We start from the raw sequence: 25,835 nt of genomic DNA, 5'->3' as shown, positions 1-25,835 counted from the left end.
CAAGGAATAAGCTGTGAAACAGGAAGATGAATAGGAATATTTCAGTTTGGTTGGGAACTTAATTCCTGGGCTTAAGGATGCAAATTTGGATCTTTCTTTCTTTCTTTCTTTCCTCCCTCCCTCTCTTTTCCTTCTTTCCTTCCTTCCTTCCTTTCTTCCTGAAGAGTAATATTTCATCTTGGTTGGGAACTTAATTCCTGGTCTTAAGAATGCAAATTTTGATTTTTCCTTCCTTCCTTCCTTCCTTCCTTCCTTCCTTCCTTCCTTCCTCCTTCCTTCCTTCTTTCCTCCCTCCCTCCCTTCCTTTCCCTTCTTTCGTTCCTCCCTCCCTTCCTTGCAAATTTTGATTTTTCCTTCCTTCCTTCCTTCCTTCCTTCCTTCCTTCCTTCCTTCTTTCCTTCCTTCCTTCCTTCCTCCTTCCTTCCTCCTTCCTTCCTTCTTTCCTCCCTCACTCCCTTCCTTTCCCTTCTTTCGTTCCTCCCTCCCTTCCTTGCAAATTTTGATTTTTCCTTCCTTCCTTCCTTCCTTCCTTTTTTCCTTCTTTCCTTCCTTCCTCCTTCCTTCCTTCTTTCCTCCCTCACTCCCTTCCTTTCCCTTCTTTCGTCCCACCCTCCCTCCCTCCCTCCCTCCCATCCATCCATCCATCCATCCATCCATCCATCCCTATTTCTTTCACTCTCTTCTGTCATGGATTTATAGAGCTGTCCAATTCACTTATGGTCCTATATTATGCGAAATATGGATTTTGCCAAACACTAGAATATCAATCCTGTTTTTAAAAACGTTTGCATTTCGACTTTGCCTCCAAGGGGCACTGGATAAATTACGTTTAAAAATCTTGAGTCTGCAGGGACAGGTTACCTAAGATGTGGATCCTGGTTATCTTCAACTTATGACCCAAAGTGACCCGAAAATTTCTATTGCTAAGAAAGAAAGTAATTAGTGACTTTTGGCCTGCTTTATGACCTTTCCTGCCATTAAGCGAATCACTGCAGGTGTTAGTAACATGGTCGTTGAGTGAATCTGGTTTACCCCTTGACTTCGCTCGTTGGAACGGTCACAAAAGGGGGTCGCATGACCCCAGGATACGGCAACCGTCCTAAAGAGGAACCAGTTTGCCAAGCGTCCAAATGCTGATCACATGATCATAGGGGTGCTGGAATGGCCGTAAGTGTGAAAAGCTGTCATAAGTCCCTTTTTTCAGGGCAGTTGTAAGTTTGAACAGTCACCAAACAATTGTTGTAAGTTGAGGATGACCGCATTTTTCGGAGTATAAGATGCAACTTTTTCCACCCGTAAAAGAGGCTGAAAATTTGGGTGCGTCTTATACTTCGAATGTAGCTTTTTCGAAGCTTTTCCCCCCAGCCCTAACCAGGTGCTAATGATCTTCCGGCTCTTCCCGGCTTGTTTTCATTGATACTCCCTCCAAAAAAGGTTTTTGCAGCCCTAACAAGGTGCTAATAATCTTCCTACCTTGCAGGCTTTTTTTCATTTCTACTCCCTCCGAAAAAGATTTTTCCAGCCCTAAGTCTTTGCAAACTTGTTATCATTGCTACTCCCTCCAAAGAATGTTTTTCCATCCATAAGTCTTTGCAAACTTCTTTTCATTGCTACTCCCTCCAAAGAATGTTTTTCCATCCCTAAGTCTTTGCAGGCTTTATTTTCATCCCTACTTCCTCCGGAGAATGTTTCTCCAGCCCTAAGTCTTTGCAGGATTGTTTTCATAGCTACTTCCTCCAAAGAATGTTTTTCCATCCCTAAGTCTTTACAGGCTTCTTTTCATTGCTACTCCCTCCAAATAATGTTTTTTCATCCCTAAGTCTTTGCAGGTTTCTATTCATTCCTACTCTCTCCAAAAAAGATTTTTCCAGCCTTAAGTCTTTGCAGTTTCCTTTTCATTATTATTCCCTCCGAAGAATGTTTTTCCAGCCCTAAGTCTTTGCAGGATTTTTTTCATTGCTACTCCCTCCAAAGAATGTTTTTTCAGCCCTAAGTCTTTGCAGGATTTTTTCATTGCTACTCCCTCCGAAGAATTTTTTTCCAGCCCTAAGTCTTTGCAGGCTTTTTTTCATTGCTACTCCCTCCAAAGAATGTTTTTCCATCCCTAAGTCTTTGCAGGATTTTTTTCATTGCTACTCCCTCCGAAGAATGTTTTCCAGCATTAAGTCTTTGCAGGCTTGATTTTTCATTGCTAATGCCTCTGAAGAATCTTTTTCCAGCCCTAAGCCTTTGCAGGCTTGATTTTTCATTGCTACTCCCTCCGAATAATGTTTTTCCAGCCCTAAGCCTTTCCAAGCTTTTTTTCATTCCTACTCCCTCCCAACTGTTTTTTCCAGCCCTAAGCCTTGGCAGGCTTGTTTCAATTGCTACTCCCTCCGAAAAAGTTTTTTTCCTGCCCTAAGTCTTTGCAGGCTTGTTTCAATTGCTACTCCCTGAGAAAAATGTTTTTCCTGCCTTAACTCTTTGCAGGCTTTTTTTTCATTGCTACTCCTTCCGAAGAAGTTTTTTTTTCAGCCCTAACCATGGGGTAAAACAATGTGCTGAAGTTGACCTGACTAAGAATGCTAGTCAGATGAATACTTGGTAGGTCAATTCCCCCGCTCCCCCCTCCCCCATTTTCCTCTCCCAAAATTAAGGTGCATCTTTAAAGTGTGCAATAAGGTTGATATTCCTGGAGGTGTCTGTAATATGGTAAATGATTTAGCTTTACTAGATAAATGGTCAAAGCAATGGAAACTGCAGTTTAATGTTTTCAAATGTAAAATAATGTACTTGGGGAAAAGGAATCCTCAATCTGAGTATTGTATTGGCAGTTCTGTGTTAGCAAAAACTTCAGAAGAGAAGGATTTAGGGGTAGTGATTTCTGACAGTCTCAAAATGGGTGAGCAGTGTGGTTGGGCAGTAGGGAAAGCAAGTAGGATGCTTGGCTGCATAGCTAGAGGTATCACAAGCAGGAAGAGGGAGGTTGTGATCCCCTTATATAGAGTACTGGTGAGACCCCATTTGGAATAATACTGTGTCCAGTTCTGGAGACCTCACCTACAAAAAGATATTGACAAAACTGAACGGGTCCAAAGACGGGCTACAAGAATGGTGGAAGGTCTTAAGCATAAAACGTATCAGGAAAGACTTCATGAACTCAATCTGTATAGTCTGGAGGACAGAAGGGAAAAGGGGGGACATGATCGAAACATTTAAATATGTTAAAGGGTTAAATAAGGTCCAGGAGGGAAGTGTTTTTAATAAGAAAGTGAACACAAGAATAATGGGACACAATCTGAAGTTAGTTGGGGGAAAGATCAAAAGCAACATGAGAAAATATTATTTGACTGAAAGAGTAGTAGATCCTTGGAACAAACTTCCAGCAGACGCGGTTGGTCAATCCATAGTAACTGAATTTAAACATGCCTGGGATAAACATATATCCATCCTAAGATAAAATACAAAAAATAGTATAAGGGCAGACTAGATGGACCATGATCTGCCGTCAGTCTTCTATGTTTCTATGTTTCTATCTTATACTCCAAAAAATACAGTACTTGTAACAGAATAACAACAATAGCACATACCAGAATACAGTGTTCCCTCGATTTTCACGGGGGATGCGTTCTGAGACCGCCCGCGAAAGTCGAATTTCCGCGAAGTAGAGATGCGGAAGTAAATACACTATTTTTGGCTATGAACAGTATCACAAGCCTTCCCTTAACACTTTAAACCCCTAAATTGCAGTTTTCCATTCCCTTAGCAACCATTTAGATTATTACTCACCATGTTTATTTATTAAAGTTTATTTTAAAAAAATATTTATTAAAGGCGGACGAAAGTTTGGCGATGACATATGACGTCATCGGGTGAGAAAAACCGTGGTATAGGAGAAACAACAGCGAAGTATTTTTTAATTAATATTTTTGAAAAACCGTGGTATAGACTTTTTGCGAAGTTCGAACCCGTGAAAATCGAGGGAACACTGTAACAGACTTGGAAGGGTCCATGGAGGTCTTCTAGACTAACCCTCTACCATTGTCATTTCAAAATGATTGCTGAAAGAAGTCAAGGATTGCCTGCACTTCAGATTTTTTAACCTTAACTGGAGTGTGTTTGGAATCTTACTTCACCTCGTTTTATTTTATATTTAAAGATCCATTATTGATTTTTCTCAAAATTACATGGAACACGGGGAAGCTGTAAAGTCAAAAGCTCGCCTCCAGCCTGCCTTTTATTGCCAAAAATCATGCACCTGGGCGCCGGTAAGTATTTGTTCCAAATTAAATGGACAATAGCTGCAAACTCCGGAATCCTGTAGCGAAGGAAGTCCACTTGCCGATAAAAAGCTCACAGTTATTTCTCGGGCGGCTAAGTGTTTGCTTGCTGTCTGCTTTTAAGGTTAACCGTAGATATTTTCACTCGCTCTGTGTATATCCTGTGTCAGCTGCTGAGAATCGTTTTGTCTGCAGCTGAGGGAAAAATGGCTTCAGCAAATAAAAATAAATCAGTTGAAAGAACTGAAAAAAGTTCTCCTGGGCGTCTTCGGCACGGCGGACATTTTGTGAAGGTGCCCACAGGATATCGTTATGATGTCAAGGAGGCCTGTCGGTCCAGATTGTAAAGTTTTGGCCAGGGTTAGGTTTTTCCCCCAACCCTGGTAAGTTCTAGTCGCGCCTTAAGCATGAAAGCTGGCTGGGTGACTTTGGACCAATCACCTGGAGATGGTGAGTTCTAGTCCCGCCTTAAGCATGAAAGCTGGCTGGGTGACTTTGGACCAATCACCTGGAGATGGTGAGTTCTAGTCCCGCCTTAAGCATGAAAGCTGATAGGATGACTTTGGGCCAATCACCGGGAGATGGTGAGTTCTAGTCCCGCCTTAAGCATGAAAGCTGGTAGGATGACTTTGGGCCAATCACCTGGAGATGGTGAGTTCTAGTCCCGCCTTAAGCATGGAAGCTGGTAGGATGACTTTGGGCCAATCACCAGGCGACAGTGAGTTCTAGCCTAAACTTAGTCGCAAAGCCCAGCTGGGTGATTTTGGGCCTGTCATATTCCCTCAGCCAAACCCACCTCACAAGTTTGTTCTTGTGGGGAAAATAGGAGAAGGAAGTAGAGCGGCATACAAATCTAATATATTACTATTACTATTACTATTACTATTACTATTACTATTACTATTACTATTACTATTAGTTCACTGCCTTGAGTTGTTTGTAAAATAATAATAATAATAATATAGCTGCCATTTATTTAAATTAAATAAACAATAAAAGGGGCATGTTTAATTTTTTTTAAAATACCACAGAATGCCCAGATTTTGTCCCCTATCAGCTGCTCATAGGAATCAATTCAAAGTAGATCCAGAAATGATATGAATTTTTTTTTTAAAAAACCAGCAATGCTCCTAACGTCCTAACTGGACAATTCTCAAAATAATTTTCCTCGAGCGACGACGGAAGGATTAAATTAAGACCCTTTCATCGTGGGGCTCCCCAAAGTTGGGCCGACAACAAATATTGCATATTCTGGTCACCCGTCACTTCTAAGTGGGTCTAAAATGGTGCCAGGGAGATAAACTCACTCGAGCTTGGGGGGAAGAACTTCCCCGAGCCTCATCAATCACTCACCGCTTGGCGTTTTGTAACAACCGAAAGATTTCGTGTTTGAAGTGGCCCAGCCGGAGCTGCTGCCTCGGATGAAGTTGTGTGTCTCTTTTGATTGCCTTCGACAGCTGGACAGGTGCCAGCTCGGTGATGGCTTCGCAACGTCTCTCCAGATTAGCATTTAGCTCTGACACCTTCAATCAGCATCTGGACCTTCGGAGGATTGCGGGATGCGGAAACGGCTCTCCTGGGATCAGCCGGGTTAAGAACCGCTGACCCAGGGAGAGAGAGACGCGGGTCTCTTGAGCGAGCCTCAGTGTGGCCCGAACTTTGAATCTCATGGAGCTTGTCCTTCAAGCCTTGATGTTCAAAACACCAATTCAGTCTTATGTTTATAGAATAGAATAGAATATGAAATAGAATGCAAGAGAAGAGAAGAGAGAAGAGAAGCGAAGAGAAGAGAAGAGAGAATGAATGGAGTGGAGTGGTATGGAATGGAATAGAAAAAAAAATGGAATGGGTTAGAATAGAATAGAATAGAATAGAATATGAAATAGAATGCAAGAGAAGAGAAGAGAAGATGGAATGGAGTGGAGTGGAATGGAATAGAATGAATTGCAATGGAATGAAATGGAATTAGAATAGAATAGAATAGAATGGAATGGAACGGATGGAATAGAATGAATTGGAATGGAATATCATTAGAACAGAATGGAATGGAATTAGAATGGAATAGAATAGAATAGAATGGATAGAATGGAATGAATTGGAATGGAATAGAATTAGAATAGAATGGAATGGAATAGAATTAGAATAGAATAGAATAAAATAGAATAGAATAGAATGGAATGGAATGGAATGGAATAGAATTAGAACAGAATAGAATAGAATGGAATGGACTTTAGAATAGAATAGAATAGAATGGATAGAATTGGAATGGAATAAAATTAGAATAGAATAGAAACAGAATAGAATGGAATGGAATAGGATGGGATGGAATAGAATTCTTTATTGGCCAAGTGTGATTGGACACACAAGGAATTTGTCTTCGGTACATATACTCTCAGTGTACATAAAAGAAAAAGAGACATTTGTCAAGAATCACGAGGTACAAAACTTAACGATTGTCATAGGGGTCAAATAAACAATCAGGGAACAATCCATATTAATATAAATTGTAAGGATACAAGCAACAAGTTACAGTCCTACAGATATTAGTGGGAGGAGATGGGTGATAGGAACGATGAGCAAACTAGTAGTAATGGTAGTGCAGACTTAGTAAATAGTTTGACAGTGTTGAGGGAATTATTTGTTTAGCAGAGTGATGGCATTTGGGAAAAATACCATCACTCTGCTTGTGTCTAGTTGTCTTGGTGTGCAGTTTATATCCAGGATGCGAGGGGTCAGTCAATATTTTCACATCCCTCTTTTTGACTCGTGCAGTATACAGGTCCTCAGGCCCGGCAGAACATATAGCCTTTATTGTTATTGTACATCATATATACTGATGAGCCCTGTATCATCTATCCTGTGCCTGTGCATTTAGTTTTTCCTTCCCAAATGCAAGATCTTCCTTTTTTTAACCCCTGAACTGAATCTTGCTGGAAAGGCCCTTTAGTTACTTCCATTTATAATGTAGGGCATTGTGTTGGAAAGGAGTAACAAGGGATGCGCAAGGAAGAGAAAGGGACCATTTGTCACTTCCCCTGAACGCTTTCATATGTAAGGGACTATTTATGGTCCTCCTTAATTGTGGGGATATTCCTGCGGCACTCACAATTCTTTCATCTATCTGTTCTGCTCGGCCTGATGGATCGTTGTCGGTTGCCGGGGAGAGAGAATGGGGAAAAAAATAAATACAGACACAGCCAGGAAGGCAGAGAAGAATAAAACCCCTACCAACTGATGGGAGACGATTGTGTTACACACACACAAACACACACTCCGAGGTTTGACTTAAGGTTGCTCACTTGCATGCTTAACAACCCTTCTCTGAGAGCCTTCTCTGTGGCGGCCCCGACCCTCTGGAACCAGCTCCCCCCGGAGATTAGAACTTCCCCCACCCTCCTTGCCTTTTGTAAAGTTCTTAAGACCCATCTCTGCCGTCAGGCATGGGGGAACTGAGACATCTCCCCCGGGCCTATACAGTTTATACATGGTATGTTTGTGTGTATGTTTGCTTTTAATAATGGGTTTTTTAGTGTTTTTTAAATTATTAGATTTGTTCTTACATTGTCTTTGTTATTGTTGTGAGCTGCCCCGAGTCTACAGAGAGGGGCAGCATACAAATCTAATAAATAATAATAATAATAATAATAATAACAACAACAACAACAACCCTGGTCAATAGCCACCTTCAAATCAATTTGAAGCACGACTGAAACATTACAGAGCCTGGTAGCAAGTTCCACGTACCAACTACTTGGTTACTGAAGTCATATTTCCTGCAATCAAGTTTGGAGCTGTTTACTTTAAGATTGTATCTGTTGTGTGCTCGTGTGCTATTGTGGTTGAAGCTGAAGTAGTCATGGACAGGAAGGACGGTGTAGCAGATGATTTTATGGGCTATGCTTAGGTCATGCTTAACGCAACGTAGTTCTAAGCTTTCTAAACCTAGGGTTGTAAGTCTAGTTGTGTACAGTGTTCGGTTACGAGTGGAGGAATGGAGGGCTCTTCTTGTAAAGTATTTCCGGATATTTTCTAAAGTGTTGATGTCCAAAATGCGGTGTGGGTTCCAGACAGATGAGCTGTATTCAAGGATGGGTCTGGCAAACGTTTTGTAGGCTCTTGTGAGTAGTGTGAGATTGCCGGAGCAGAAGCTACGCAGATTTGTAAGAGGCAACTCATTGTTGATTTCATCGCTGATTGGCTTTCTAATCCGGTCTTTCAATAAGAGGAGGGAGGCCGTGAATTTCAACAATCCGATTTTACCTTGGATATTTTCCCGCCGTGGCTTATTAGCCCCGCGGTTTATAATTCGGGCCCGCGGAGAAAGGGACGAGGCCGGGAGGGAGAGGTGGAGACCACACGGCACCTGGTTCGGATACAAAGAACATCCTATTTTTTTTTCTGCATTAACCACCACTTCTCCAGGCAGCGGCTTGCAAAATTGATTAACAAATGCACACCGAGAAGGAAATTGCCCAGTTGTAGCAAAGAATAATGATTTCCCCCCCCCTCAATTTATCCCCCCCCTCCTTTAATAGGAAGGCAGCCTTGATTAGCAGAAATTATAGAGCGATTCGCTGGCGGTGCCGGTGCCAAATAGCAAACGTTGGCCTGGACTTTCAGAGCCGCTGTGTGGGGGACGAGGTGGGGTGGGGGGGTTGGCGGGCAGGCGGGGGCAAACGACACAGAGAAGGCAGAGGCGGGGGAAACATCAATGCCCTTCGTGCTGCTCCACTTTCCAAGGCAGGTTTTTCCGAAGGGCGGCAGAAAAGGAGCGGTAATTCATGTTGTTCCGGCTGCAAACTCGGTGATTTGCTTAACAACTGTGGACTTTCAGACATTTGTCGGAAATTGTTGAGGGTTTCCAACTTGAGTTGGGGGGTCGGACTAGAGATCCCTTCCAACTCTGATATTCTATTATCTGTCTGTCTGTCTGTCTGTCATCTATCTATCTATCTATCTATCTATCTATCTATCTATCTATCTATCTATCTATCTATCTACCTACCTACCTACCTACCTACCTACCTACCTATCTGCCTATCTATCTATCTATCTATCTATCTATCTATCTATCTATCTATCATCTATCTATCTATCTATCTATCTATCTATCTATCTGCCTATCTATCTATCTATCTATCTATCTATCTATCTATCTATCTATCTATCTACCTACCTACCTATCTATCTATCTATCTATCTATCTATCTATCTGCCTATCTATCTATCTATCTATTTATCTATCTATCTATCTATCATCTATCTATCTATCTATCTATCTATCTATCTATCTATCTATCTATCTATATCATCTATGATCACCGCTAATCCACAACCATTAACTAATCAGCATACCTCAGCTACATCAACGACCCCAGGTGTTACCCCACTGACTCACCAGGAAGTTTCTACACAGCAGGCAATTGCTGAGCCATCAAACCACACCCAGCCACCAGTATTTATAGAAGGAAGGCAGCTCAGGTCTCGCTGTGTTTGCCCTAGAACAAGGACAGAAACACCAGCCTGAAGATGATGGGTGGGACCTCGTCGAAACGTCGCCAGAAATTTCCAAATCCTACACGGGAAGAAACCTGAATATACCAAGACCGTCAAGTCCCAGTGGGTATGGCTAGCTGATGAGGCCAAAATAAGGCTGAAATAGATCTATCCTAGTCTCCCTTAATTTTCAAATTCAGCAAAAAAAAACATGTGACACATACAGATAGAATTGCCAGCTATCAATAAAATTAACTGCCTTGGAAATGGCCCTGGGTTGGGCCGAGAGGCAAATAAGGAGCTGTGATGTTCCTTCAATACACCAGGGTGATTCGACACAAAAACATGTAACCCTTCGCTGGTGCAGAGCTGAAGGGATTGGACACTGTAGCCTAGAGGATAATTCTCTGCCTTACAAGGCAAAGGTTGCAGGTTCAAGTCCCAGTGGGTATGGCTAGCTGATGAGGCCAAAATAAGGCCGAAATAGATACATATATATATATATATATACACACACACACACACACACATTAAAACTCTCATTGTGTATTGGGCAAAATAAATAAATAAATAAATAAATAATTTATGGCTGGCGGCTCTATCGCTTGTTTGTGAGACTTTTAAAGGTTACACAATTCAGGTTTGCAAATTTTATTTCTTTCACCTAGAGAGCCCCCCCCAGGTAGAGCTTATATTAATTAATATGCTCTTTTATTCCCCCGCCTTGCTCGTAGGAGCGTCGTAGGACGGTTCCGTGTGCTTTGGAGTCCCGCTGCTCCTCTTAGAAATCTTCATTATAAATTGGGGCTTTCCTGCTGCGTTCCCTTGGAGTCTTAATAATGATAACAAATAATAACAAAATGAAGAGCTTTTCAGCACTGGATACCGGTGGTCCTCAACTCACAACCCTAATGCAGCCCCATAATTCTGTGGCTAAGCGAGACATTTGTTAAATGAGTTTTGACCCATTTTACAACCAGTTGCTAAGTGAATCTCAGCAGTTGTTAAGTTACTCACATGTTAAGTTACAACCCTGATCTGGGTGACTGAGAATTTCCATGGACATTTATGAACAAGGGGACACAATCTGAAGTTAGTTGTGGGAAAGATCAAAAGCAACGTGAGAAAATATTATTTTACTGAAAGAGTAGTAGATCCTTGGAACAAACTTCCAGCAGACGTGGTTGGTAAATCCACAGTCACTGAATTTAAACATGCCTGGGATAAACATAGATCCATCCTAAGATAAAATACAGAAAATAGTATAAGGGCAGACTAGATGGATCATGAGGTCTTTTTCTGCCATCAGACTTCTATGTTTCTATGAAAAAGGAAGGAAGATAGGAAGGGAGGGAGGAAAGAAGGAAGGATGGATGATAGGAAGGAAGGGAGGGAGAGAGGGAAGGAGGGAAGGAAAAGGAAAAGAAACAGAGAAATAGAAAGGGAAGGGAAGGAAGGAAAAAAAGAAAGAAAAAGAAAGAAAGAAAGAGAAAGAAAGAAAAGGAGGGAGGGATAAAAAAGGAAAAAAGGGAGGGAGGAAAGAAGGAAAAAGAAAGAAGAAAAGAAAAAGAAATCTGAAAAGTAAAACAAGTAACAGAAAAAGAAAGAGACAGAAAAAGAGAAAGAAAGGAAAGGGAGGGAGGGAGGAGAGGAGGGAAGGGAAAAAAGAAAGAGAAATAGAAAGGGAAGAAAAGGAAGGAAAGAAAAACAAATAGAAAGAAAGAGGAAGAGGGAGGGAGGGATAAAAAAGGAAAGAAGGAGAAAGAAAAAAGAGATGAAAAGAAAAAAGAAAAAAGAAAGGAAGAATGAAAGAAAGACAGACAGACAGAAAAAAAGAAAGATAGAAAGAAAGATAGAAAGATAGAAAGATAGAAAGATAGAAAGATAGAAAGAAAGATAGATAGATAGATAGATAGATAGATGGAAAGAAAGAAAAATAGAAAGATAGAAAGAAAGAAAGAAAGAAAGAAAGAAAGAAAGAAAGACTGAAGAGAATAGACACTAGTGTCTTTGCAAAAAAAATAAAATCTAAATTCCACATTTCTGGAATGCTGCATCACCACCACAAAGGCTGTAAATATTCCAATAATGACCCCACCTTCTGCCTGGGGCATCCTTCAACCAGAGGCGGGAATAATTGACTGTTTGCTGCCCATTGTTTGCGGGTGTTCGTGGGCCTGGGTTTGCCAAGACAATGCTAATTTGTGCATTGGGGGGAGGCGTCTCTCGATCTGCCATGCAAGGTCCCCCGAGAAGCCCTTTATTGCTGCACAAAAGGAACAGGTTGCAATTTCCCTGCTTGTGTGATCATTGCCTTCTTCACACCAAGTGACTGGGTGGATCTACGCTTTGGCTCTTAGAACAACCAGGAGGTAAGAGTTAGGATCACACGCAAAAGCTTTCTGGGAGCCAGAGCGGCATGAGATAGAGTGACAGATTAAATACAGACCGAAGAGCATCAAAATTGCAACTCAGGGTTCAATCCTGTGGGCTCCTTGGTGCTCTCTGAGTTTGGTGGGTTTCCTAAAGACGTTTCATTACCCACCTAGGTAACATCATCCTTATTAGAAGGGGGGTTGCTCTCTTTTTAGCAATGAAACATCTGCAAGAAAACCCCACAGTCATTCTCCTCCTCCTCTTCCCCCTTCTCTCTCTGCTTCCCCTCCTCCTCCTCCTCCTCCTCCTCCTCCTCCTCCTCCTCTGCAAACCACACTCCCTTCTGGCGCTGATGATGTTACCTAGCTGGATAAGGAAACATCTGCAAGAAAACCCCACAATCCTTCTCCTTCTCCTCCTCCTCTCCTCCCTCTTCCTCTTTTTCCGCCTCCTCCTCCTCTTCTTCCCCATTCTCATCTTCCTCTTCCTCCTCTTCCTCCTTCTCTTTTCCCCCTCTTCCTCTTCCTCCTCATCTTCCTCTACCTCCTCCTCCTCTTCTTCCTCCTGTTCCTCCTCCTCTTCCTCTTTCTCTTCCTCCTCCTCCTCCTCCTCCTCCTCCTCCTCCTTTCCCCCTTTCTCCCCTTCTTCCTCCTCCTCCTCTTCCCCCTCCTCCTCTTCCTCTTCCTCCTCCTCTTGCCCCTTCTGCTCCTCTTCCTCTTCCTCCTTCCCCTCTTCCTCCTCTTCTTCCCTCTCCTCCTCTTCCTTCTCCTCCTCTTCTTCCTCCTCCTCCTCCTCCTCTTTCTCTTCCTCCTTCTCCTTTCCCCCCTTCTCCCTCCTCCTCCTCCTCCTCTTCCCCCTTCTCCTCTTCCTCTTCCTCCTTCCCCTCTTCCTCCTCCTCTTCTTCCCTCTCTTCCTCTTCCTTCTCCTCCTCTTCTTCCCTCTCTTCCTCCTCCTCCTCCTCTTCCTCCTCCTCCTCCTCTTCTTCCTCCTCTTCCTCCTCCTCCTCTTTCTCTTCCTCCTTCTCCTTTCCCCCCTTCTCCCTCCTCCTCCTCCTCCTCTTCCCCCTTCTCCTCTTCCTCTTCCTCCTCCTCTTGCCCCTCCTGCTCCTCTTCCTTTTCCTCCTTCCCCTCTTCCTCCTCCTCTTCTTCCCTCTCTTCCTTTTCCTCCTCCTCCTCTTCTTCCCTCTCTTCCTCCTCCTCTCCTTCCTCCTCTTCCTCCTCCTCTTCTTTCTCTTCCTCCTCCTCCTCTTCTTCCTCCTCCTCCTCCTCTTCCTCTTTCTCTTCCTCCTTCTCCTTTCCCCCCTTCTCCCTCCTCCTCCTCTTCCCCCTTCTCCTCTTCCTCTTCCTCCTCCTCTTGCCCCTCCTGCTCCTCTTCCTTTTCCTCCTTCCCCTCTTCCTCCTCCTCTTCTTCCCTCTCTTCCTCCTCCTCTCCTTCCTCCTCTTCCTCCTCCTCTTCTTTCTCTTCCTCCTCCTCCATGGTTTGGTAGTACTAACTATAGATTTAGGCCAGACACCAGAAAAACGTGAATTCTAGTCCTGCTTAGGCATGAAAGTCGCCTGGGTGAATTTGGACCAAGCACCAGCCGAAAGTGAGTTCTGGTTCTGTCTTAACCATCAGAGCCGGCTGGGCGAGTTTAGGTCCCATTTTTGTCTCTCAGGCCAACCCACCTCGCAGGGTTGTTGCAGCGGGAAAAATAGTAGGAGGAAGGAGGATTAGATATGTTTCCCGACCTGGAGTTATTTGTAAATATAATCAAAGATGGGAAGCAAGCCAATAAATAAACACGATGACGTCCTTTGGATAATTCCTCATTTCCTTTCTGGAACTCATAAAAAAATCTGATTCTTTTAATTTCTCCTTGTAGGGCCTGGGAAACCACGACCCTCTTATAGAAACTACGGTTGTCTCCTCCGCTTCTTAGATTATTCAAGGCAACCTGCCAAACGCTTGCATATATACCACCTGTTTGCTAGTGTTACACAGCACCCTGCGGGCAAGTAATTAAGGGCCGAGAGTGGCCTTGGTTTGAATGTCTTCCAGGTTTTTCATTTCTGCAAGCGTGCAGTGTTCCGTGGGCAAGAGACAAGGTGGCTTGGTTTGTTTTTAACATTTGACCTATTGGGCACAATTTACTCCAGGCATATGCCTCTTGCTTGTAGTCTGGAGGAGGAGGAGGAAGACTGTGGGGTCCTTGGAGCTCTCTGAGCTTGGTTGGCAGCAGTTGTTTTTTCTGCAGTTCTGACGATTCCTCTAAACCAGTGTTTCCCAACCTTGGCAACTTGAAGATATCTTGACTTCAACTCCCAGAATTCCCCAGCCAGCGAATTCTGGGAGTTGAAGTCCAGATATCTTCAAGTTGCCAAGGTTGGGAAACCCTGCTCTAAACTAAATCTTGTTTGGTTGCAGAATGGAATGTCATAGAAATGTAACATCATAGAAATGTAATATCATAGAAACCGTAGAAATGGTGGTAGACTTTAGGAGAAACCCTTCCATCCTTCCACCTCTCACAATACTAGACAACACCTGTTTGCTAGTGTTACACAGCACCCTTTCATCTATCTTATATATTCTCTTCCTATCATATATCCTCTCCTCTAAGCCCACTTTCACCCTTTTTATATTATCACATGTCTATTTTCTTCCTATGTACTTGTGTATTCGACAAATGAATAAATAAGTAAATAAAATAAAATAAATAAATAAATAAACACAGTATCAACAGTAGAGACCTTCAAATTTCTAGGTTCTATCATATCTCAAGACGTAAAATGGTCCCCTAACATCAAAAACATCATCAAAAAAGCCCAACAAAGAATGTTCTTTCTGCACCAGCTCAGGAAGCTCAAACTGCCCATGGAGCTGCTGATCCAGTTCTACAGAGGAATCACTGAGTCTGTCATCTGCACCTCTATCACTGTCTGCAACCCAACAAGACCGACTCAGGCTTCAGAGAATCAGAACTGCAAAAAAACCAATGGCTGCCAACCTGCCTTCCATTGAGGACCTGTAGACTGCACAAGTCAAAAAGAGGTTGGGGGAAATATTTATTGACCCCTCACATCCTGGACACAAACAGTTTCAACTCCTACCCTCAAAATGTCGCTGCAGAGCACTGCACATCATGACAACTAGACACAAGGACAGTTTTTCCCCGAACGCCATCACTCTGCTAAACAAATAATTCCCTCAACACTGTCAAACTATTTACTAAATCTGCACTTCTATTCTACTAGTTTTTCTCATCATTCCTATCATCCTTCCCCCCCCCCACTTAGGACTGTATGACTGTAACTTGTTGCTTGTATCCTAAGATTTTTATTAATATTGATTGTTTCTTCATTGCTTATTTGACCCCCTATGACAATCATTAAGTGCTGTACCATACGATTCTTGACAAATGTTTCTTTTTCTTTTATGTACGTTGAGAGCATCTGCACCAAAGACAAATTCCTTGTGTGTTCAAACACACTTGGCCAAGCTTCCGCTCTGGCAATCTCACACTACTCACCGGAGCCTACAAAACTTTTGCCAGACCCATCCTTGAATACAGTTCATCTGTCTGGAACCCATATCACATCTCGGACATCAACACCCTTGAAAATGTCCAGAGATACTTCACCAGAAGAGCCCTTCACTCCTCCACTCGAAACAGAATATCCTACGAAAGCAGACTATCAATCCTAGGTCTAGAAAGCTTAGAACTACATCGCCTAAAACACGATCCAAGTATTGCCCACAAGATCATATGCTGCAACGTTCTACCTGTCAATGACTACTTCAGTTTCAACTGCAACAACACAAGAGCACGCAACAGATTCAAACTTAATATTAACCGCTCCAAACGTGACTGTAAAAAATATGACTTCGGCAACTGAGTTTTCGAAGCGTGGAACTCATTACCTGACTCAGTAGTGTCAACCCCTAACCCCCAACATTTTTCTCTTAGACTATCCACGATTGACCTCTCCAGGTTCCTTAGAGGTCAGTAAGGGGCGTGCATAAGTGCACCAGTGTGCCTTCCATCCCCTGTCCAATTGTCTCTCCTTATCTCATTTATCTTTTCCTCCTTTCAAATATGTTCACCTATACTTTTATATCTTTTCTTCTATTCTTTTCTTTATTTATATTATTACATATCTTTCTCTTCAATGTGTATTATGTATTGGACAAAATAAATAAATAAAATTAATAAATAAAGAATTCTATTCTATCATTCCTGCCCCATTCGGCTGGGCTCTATTTTCCCCCCTGAGATTTGCGTTGCATTGTTTAATTTTAGAAGTCCATCTCATAGCTGGGCCCACAAAGGGCATTTTCAAGCAATGTCCTAATTTCACGCATCGTTTTAAAATAAAACATGTATTTTTAGACCTATTTTCCTCTCAAAAATGGGGCAATCAAGGCATGTACAACCACAGGACCATCAATCCTCTCCAATAACACTTGTGCATTTCAGAATTTCGGTCAGATGAAATTTGCATATCAGGCAGTCCTGGATTTATGACCTACAATGGAACCTCCAAATTTATATTGTTAAGGCAGGCGGTCGCTAAGTGAGTTTTGCTGCATTTTACAACCTCTCTAGTCACAGTTAACAACCGCCATTGTTAAATTAATAACACAGTTGTAGAGCGAATCTGGCTTGTTCATGGTCGCAAAAGGGGACCGCTAAGATAATAATAATAATAATAATAATAATAATAATAATAATAATAATAATTGATTAGATTTGTATGCCACCCCTCCTCCTCCTCTCCCCCCTCTTCCTCGGAGCGGTGGGATGATGCCACCATCATAAATATGAGTCATAGAAACATAGAAACATTATTATTATTATTATTATTATTATTATTATTATTATTATTATTATTATTATTACTATTACTATTATTATTATTATTATTATTATTATTATTATTATTATTAATTAGATTTGTATGCCGCCCCTCTCCGTAGACTTGGGGCGGCTCGCAGCAATGATAAAAACAATATGCAATGACAAATCTAATAGTTAGAATCTAAAATAACAATAATACATTTAAAAAGTCTAAAAAACAAGAAACCACAATATATAAAAAACATACATACAGTCATATCATACACAAAAAAACATACATAAACAGGGGGAGATGTTTCAGTTCCCCCACCCTTGACGACAGAGGTGGGTTTTGAGGAGTTTACAAAAGGCAAGGAGGGTGGGGGCAATTCTAATCTCTGGGGGGAGCTGGCTCCAGAGGGTTGAGGCCGCCACAGAGAAGGCTCTTCCTCTGGGTCCCGCCAAACGACATTGTTTAGTTGACGGGACCCGGAGGAGACCAACTCTGTGGGACCTGACTGGTCGCTGGGATTCATGCGGCAGAAGACGGTCTCGTAGATAACCTGGTCCGATGCCATGTAGGGCTTTATAGGTGATGACCAACACTTTGAATTGTGACCGGTAACTGATCGGCAACCAATGCAGACTGCGGAGTGTCGGAGTAACATGTGCATATTTGGGAAAGCTCATGATTGCTCTCGCAGCTACATTCTGCACGATCTGAAGTTTCCGAACACTCTTCAAAGGTAGAAGATTGATGGCAGAAAAAGACCTCCTGGTCCATCTAGTCTGCCCTTATACTATTTCCTGTATTTTATCTTAGGATGGATCTATGTTTATCCCAGGCATGTTTACATTCAGTTCCTGTGGATTGACCAATCACGCCTGCTGGACGTTTGTTCCAAGCCTCTACTACTCTGTCCCAACCCTGAGTTGCTTCAGAACTCGATCGGCCTTGAAAGAATCGGCGAACGAGTGGCGCATGAGGAGGCTTTGATGATGTTTATTTAAGGTGACTTTATTGTCTCTTAATATCTCCCGTCTCTGATATTTACATTCGCTGAACAAGCTGGATAATTGCTTGTTTTCATGCCTCTTGCCAGCTCTCTATTGCCAACCTGTTTTGGGAGGCAGTAATTGTATCATGGGCCTGGCCAGAATCGTACAGGAACTGTATAATTTTACATAAATTTTTTTGTAATCTGGTGACCTTAGGAAGGTTTTGCAAAGCGGTACTTACATACTTCAAGTGATTTTGATTCTGTGCTTCTGTTTATACAAAGGTCAGGGGTTTGGGTTTCCAATAATTTGGGGTTCAAACTCATGGATGGATGGATGGATGGATGGATGGATGGATGGATGGATGGAAGGATGGATGGATGGATGGATGGATGGATGGAGAGAGAGAGACAGACAGACAGACAGATAAATAAATAGATAGATAAATAGATAATGGAAGAAAGAAAGAAAGAAAGAAAGAAGGATGGATGGATGGATGGAGAGAGAGAGAGAGACAGACAGACAGACAAAATAAATAAATAAATAAATAGATAGATAAATAGATAATGGAAGATAGAAAGAAAGAAAGAAAGAAAGAAAGAAAGAAAGATGGGTGGATGGATGGATGGAGAGAGAGAGAGAGAGAGAGACAGACAGACAGACAGATAAATAAATAAATAAATAAATAGATAGATAAATAGATAATGGAAGATAGAAAGATAGATAGATAGATAGATAGATAGATAGATAGATAGATAGAGATAGATAGATGGATGGATGGATGGAGAGAGAAATAGACAGACAGACAGACAAATAAATAAATAGATAAATAATGGAAGATAGAAAGATGGATGGATGGATGGATGGATGGATGGATAGATAGGATAGATAGATAGGATAGATAGATAGATAGATAGATAGATAGATAGATAGATAGATAGATAGATAGAGAACAGCGGTCTCCAACCTTGGCAACTTTATGAGGTGTGGACTTCAATTCCCAGAATTCCTCACTCAGCATGGCTTGCTGATGAATTCTGGGATTTGAAGTCCACATCTCATAAAGTTACCAAGGTTGGAGACCTCTGAGTTAGCCTAATACATAATGTAGGTTTGTGGGGATGCAATCATAGTAATATATATCAAAACATAAGAGAGCAACATTAGGGCTGGGGACGGAAGGCACACTGGTGCACTTATGCACACCCTTTACTGACCTCTTAAGGTCAACAGTGGACAGTCTAAGGGTAAAATTTGGGGGGGTTCTTAAAGAGCGGAGAAAACAAAGCCCTGAGGAATTGCGGACTGGGTAGCCGGGCCAAATTAAAAAGAAAAAACCAAGAAACGCACCACCGAGCCTCTGGAAGTAAGATATAATTGACTAAAAACGCTTTGGAAGTGCCAGCCTGATCAAAAAGACCCAGCATCTGGCTGGACCATCTGTGCCTCTTTAAACACCCGCAAAGTAAGAAGTCGGCCCCACGGCAGCCATTTGCAAAAGAATGCTGTAGAAGTGACCTGCGAAGGTTTGTACAAGTGTGCCTGTGTGCGTTTACGTATTAACTGTCTAAGTCAAAGTTGGGAACGAAAGTCCCTTTACGACTTGTGGACCTCAACTCTCAGAATTCCTGAGCTGGGGTGAAAAGCTACCAGTTTGGGTGAAACGGTAGTATGTCCGCTGGAGGTTAATAATAATAATAATAATAATAATAATAATAATAATAATAATAACAACAATAACAACAACAATAACAACAACAACAACAATAATAACAATATCTTCAGAGAGGGGCGGCATACAAATCTAATAAATTATTATTATTAAATAATTATTATTAATAATAATAATAACAAAAACAACAATAACAACAATAACAACAACAACAACAATAATAACAATATCTTCGGAGAGGGGCGGCATACAAATCTAATAAATTATTATTATTAAATAATAATAATAATAATAATAATTAATATTAATAATAATAAGGAAGGAAGGAAGGAAGGAATGTGCTCTATCAGAATATAAAGAGAGGTTTGTGGTGTAGTGGTTAAAGTGCTGGGCTGTACACCAGAAAATGGTGAGTTCTAGTTCCGCCTTAGACTTGAAAATCTGGTCCGGTGAATTTGGGCCAATCATCAGGAGATTATGAATTATCTAGTCTTACATGAAATCCAAGTGGGTAACTTTGGACCAATCACCAATCATCACAGCAAGAAATTCCCTGTATATACACGGCGTAATATCTATGTATACTACCAATAGGTACTTGACAAAATAATTTTTTTTTTAAAAAAAAAGGTGAGTTCTAGTCCTGCCTTGGGCAAGAAAGTCATCAGGGTGACTTTGGGCCAATCACCTGGAGGCGATGAGTTCCCTAGATCTTGTGAACTGAGTTGCGTTCTCTGCTGTTAGCAAGCCATGTTTCATTCCAACTCTGAAAGCTTTCGTGCTGTTCTGGGTTGTTGACTTCCACCCTTCCTCTGCCCTCCTCTTTCTTTTTTTTAAAAAAAAGACAAAAAGAAAGAAAAAAACCACAAGCAAAAACCCTCCAAATCCCTCGTGCCAAACCTTACCAAGAAAATATATCCAGGTTTGTAAGAATCGCCAAGGGCAGCCTGCCGTTTTCCTTCCATTATCATTTCACGCTCGACTAACAAAAAATGTATCGGAACAGCTGGGCGAGTTCAGGAGGCCTGCAAGAAAACGCGTACTTGACGAACCACGTTCTCTTTTTTCTGATTTATATATATGTATATAAACAACACACCATCCTTCTTCCAGCTTGCATTCTCATCGTTCAAGCGAGATCGTTAAGCATTCTCGCTAGCTCCCTTCGGGATCAGAAGAAAGTTAAAAGTGTGTTTGGGGTGGGGGAGAGGAATCCGCAGCCTCCTGTGCATTTTTATTTTTTGGAGAAAGTTCTTCTTTGGCACGGCCGTCTTACATATAAATGAGATTTTGTGGCAGGGTTTTCGTCAGCTTCAAAACATATAGAAACCCAGAAGACTGACGGCAGAAAAAGACCTCCTGGTCCATCTAGTCTACCCTTATACTATTTCCTGTATTTTTATCTTAGGACGGATCTATGTTTATCCCAGGCATGTTTAAATTCAGTTCCTGGGGATTTACCAACCACGTCTGCTGGAAGTTTGTTCCAAGCATCTACCCCTCTTTCAGTAAAATAATATTTTCTCGTGTTGCTTTTGATCTTTCCCCCAACTAACTTCAGATTGTGTCCCCTTGTTCTTGGGTTCAATTTCCTATTAAAAACACTTCCCTCCTGAACCTTATTTAACCCTGTAACATATTTAAATGTTTCTATCCTGTCCCCCCTTTCCCTTCTGTCCTCCAGACTCTACAGATGGAGTTCATGAAGTCTTTCCTGATACGTTTTATGCTTAAGACCTTCCACCATTCTTGTAGCCCGTCTTTGGACCCGTTCAATTTTGTCAATATCTTTTTGTAGGTGAGGTCTCCAGAACTGGACACAATATTATTCCAAATGGGGTCTCACCAGCGCTCTATATAGCGGGATCGCAATCTCCCTCTTCCTGCTTGTGATACCTCTAGCTATGCAGCCAAGCATTCTACTTGCTTTCCCTACCACCCGACCAGCAGCCGAGCCCGTAAGGTGAAATATTGGGGGAGTCTCCAAAATTCCTTTGGATTCACAGCTCCTGGCCTCATTTCTGTTGTGGTTGGGTCACGACAAGCTCTGCTGGTCGCTGATTTTGACTCAGAGGAGCCGGGTTGATTTCAGGCTCATGCAGATAAATAATTGGAATAAATGATTTCTCAATGCATCTCATAGTAAAACACAGCTTCTTTATTTCTCTTTGTTCTCTTCTGAAATTGACCAACGTTGCACGCTGTGTTTCCCTTCCTCATCTGTATCCTTAGCAATTCAGTAGATTAGCTTGGTAGTAACATAAAAGGCATTCCACAAGTCCTTCTAAAATTTATGGGCTAATCAGGGCTAGCCAGAGGTCATAAAAGAAGGCAAATAAATCACACAATGATTAGCTTACGCTCCGGAGCTTGTCGTGGATGCCCCCATCTTGGAATGGCAAGATTGATGAAATCAGCTTCTCTTCCATTTCATACCCGGATGTGAGGTAATTGATTAATTAATTCCTCACTCTAATATCTCCTCCCCCTTTCTTCCGTATGTGAAAGCGTCTAAAACGAGCATCTCTCCATCTCTTATCTTCCCTGTTTGAATCCATGTGTATATCATTAGCTCTGTGGTCTTCATTAACCGTGCCCTGTGTGGCTAAATCTGGGAGATTTACAATCTCTCAATCCCCCTCATCCTCTGAGTCTGAACATTCCTCAAGCTGCAAGGGAGTATACACAACAGGCACGTCGTATCAAGGAAGACCTGTCTGGCTTAACGAGGAGTCAGACAGTGAGGGGGAAGGAGAGGTGGATGTGGAAGGTGCCGGAAATGCAGAGAGGCCTGCAGTGCCTGTAGGATCTCCAGTCAGAGCCTCATCTGGGTCAGATGAGGAGGGGGTGATGGATGACCCCAATCATCAGGGTGCGTAGAATGCTGGGATGCCAGGAGCAGCTGCACAGATGCAGATGGAGATGCTAAGGCACAGCTGTCAGGTATCAAGGAAGCTGCAGCAGGCTTAAAAAGGGGAGGGCTTGCAAAAGGGGGTGTGGGAAATTATCGTTTGGGTTTGAGAGAAACAGAGACACCCATGCTTGGTGGTATAGCCTTTCCTTTCGACAACTTTGGAATTCTGACACTCAAGCCAAATGAGTAATTGGCAGAAGCAAGCCAGAGAGAAATTTGTTGCCGGCTGGAGCCGTTAACCCTGACCTTTGGATCATAAACCAACATTCCTTGGCAGTTGCTGTGGCTCAAAGCCAATTGTGTACATAATTAGAACTTTGCCTTTTGCAAGCTCCACGCACACGTGTGTGTGTTTGTACACTGCTTAAAGTTGGCCAACTTAACATCCCTCATGTCAAAGTTTTGGGTTAGAGTGCCTCTCCTCTCCTTGCCTCAAAGAGATACAATTTCCCTTTCTATTTACTATTACTGAGCATCCAAAATATACTCTTTAATTCTATGTATAAATGCCATATGTGTACATACATATTATACACAGGCACACAAAAATATACATTATCTACTATATAAACTATATGTGTATCTACATACACACACGCATGCTCAGTTCTTCTAAAAATTTATTTATTTATTTTGTCCAATACACAATGAGAGTTTTAGTGGGTATATATATATACACACATAGTAAAATACATGATGACGGTTATAGAGGAGATACTCATAGTAAAATATATCTATGAAAGAATAGGAAAGAAGATATAGTAATAGAACATATCAATGAAAGAATAGAAAAAGAGATATAGGAATAGAAGAAAGGTATAGGAGATATAGGAGAGCAATAGGACAGGGGACGAAAGGCACTCTACTGACTTCTTAGGAATCTGGATAGGTCAACCGTAGATAATCTAAGGGTAAAGTGTTGGGGGTTTGGGGATGACACTATGGAGTCCGGGAATGAGTTCCGGGCTTTGACAACTCGGTTACTGAAGTCATATTTTTTACAGTCAAGTTTGGGGCGGTTAATATTAAGTTTAAATATGTTGTGTGCTCTTGTGTTGTTGTGGTTGAAGCTGAAGTAGTCGCCGACAGGCAGGACGTTGCAGCATATGATCTTGTGGGCAATACTTAGGTAATGTTTAAGGCGTCTTAGTTCTAAGCTTTCTAGGCCCAGGATTGAAAGTCTAGTCTCTGTTTCGAGTGGAGGAGTGAAGGGCTCTTCTGGTGAAGTATCTTTGGACATTTTCAAGGGTGTTGATGTCTGAGATGCGATATGGGTTCCAAACAGATGAGCTGTATTCGAGGATGGGTCTGGCAAAAGTTTCGTAAACTCTGGTAAGCTGTGTGAGATTGCCAGAGCAGAAGCTACGTAGGATTAGGTTTACAACTCTTGAAGCCTTCTTGGCTATGTTGTTGCAGTGGGCTTTGGCACTTAAGTCTTTTGTTATTAGTAACCCGAGGTCTACCCGATAATTTGATTATATTATACACATTCAACCTCATTTACTGCAATAGGAAAAAAATACCCAGAGCCCAAAAGGGAAAAAAAGAAATAAAATTCATTTTTTCCCTACCGGCTCTGCGTATCTGACCGTACCCATAAGAACCCATCACTGCATTGCTCCAATAAAAAGATAGATCAGATATTTTTTTCCCCTGCAACGGTTCAAAAACTTAGAGGTTGACAGGTCTCAAACGAACGCTGGGAAGAAAGCAGCTCTTTAAAATAATAATAATAATAAACCCAGAAGGTTTCTGGTGACTAATTAAAACTATTGCTCCAAATGAGAAGGCACAAAGGCTACAATTTGGCACAATGCTTTTGAGAAAGGAAGTGAAAGAGCGGTTGGATCTCCCTGGCTCTAAACGCCAAAGCGAGGCCTTCCACAATCAACCTATCAGCACAGCGTCAAATTTTTAGCAAAACTCTCTAAAATCTTTCATCAGCTCCTGCACCATTCAGTTGCCAAACCTTCCTCCTTCTCTCTCTCTCTTTTCTCTCTTTCTCCCGGTGGGAAATTGCGGTGGGAACGAAGGGAAATAATGTAAGAGTTTTTGGAAAGCTTGCAGAAATTGCACAGCCTAGCAACTGTTATTGAAGCTCCTGGCTGGGTGCTGTTTATTCCTTATCTCGGCTGTTCTCTTTCACCCCCTTAAGGAGTAAGCAACAGCTCCCTGATTGGAAGTATTTTACAACAGCGATATTTTAATTCCTCTCGGAAGAGAGGGGCCATTTTCTCCAACGCCTTGGGAATGGCGGCAGTTCACGGCCTCCAAAATCCAAAACAAACGAAGCAGTGAGGGTTATAGAGGATATAGTATTTATTTATTATTATTATTATTTATTAAATTTGTATGCCGCCCCTCTCCGTAGACTCGGGACGGCTCACAGCAGTGATAAAATCAATGTACAATACAAATCTAATAATACGAAATTAAAAACCCATAATTTAAAAAAACATGCACACAACACACCATACATAAATTATATAGGCCTGGGGAGGATTTATTTATTTATTTATTTATCTATCTATCTATCTATCTATCTATCTATCTATCTATCTATCTATCTAACTATCTATCTATCATCTATCTATCTATCTATCTATCTATCTATCTATCTATCTATCTATCTATCTATCTATCTATCTATCTAGTTAGTCCAATACACAATGAGGGTTTTAGTGGGTATATATATATATACACACACACACATAGTAAAATACATGATGAAGGTTATAGAGGAGATACTCATAGTAAAATATATCTATGAAAGAATAGAAGAAGCGATATAGGAATAGAAGAAAGGTATAGGAGATATAGGAGAGCAATAGGACAGGGGACGGAAGGCACTCTAGTGCACTTGTACTCGCCCCTTACTGACCTCTACGGAACCTGGTGAGGTCAACCGTAGATAATCTAAGGGTAAAATGTTGGGGGTTTGGGGATGACACTATGGAGTCCGGTAATGAGTTCCACGCTTCGACAACTCGATTACTAAAGTCATATTTTTTTACAGTCAAGTTTGGAACGGTTAATATTAAGGTTGAATCGGTTGTGTGCTCTTGTGTTGTTGTGGTTGAAGCTGAAGTAGTCTTTGACAGGCAGGACATTGCTGCATATGATCTTGTGGGCAATACTTAGATCATGTTTAAGGCGTCATAGTTCTAAGCTTTCAAGACCCAGGATTGTATGTCTAGTTTCGTAGGGTATTCTGTTTCTGGTAGAGGAATGAAGGGCTCTTCTGGTGAAGTATCTTTGAACATTTTCAAGGGTGTTGATGTCTGAGATGCGATATGGGTT

This window comes from Erythrolamprus reginae, chromosome 7, assembly GCF_031021105.1.
Source record: "Erythrolamprus reginae isolate rEryReg1 chromosome 7, rEryReg1.hap1, whole genome shotgun sequence".
NCBI lineage: Eukaryota > Metazoa > Chordata > Lepidosauria > Squamata > Dipsadidae > Erythrolamprus > Erythrolamprus reginae.
Note: the sequence above shows the minus strand (reverse complement) of the source record.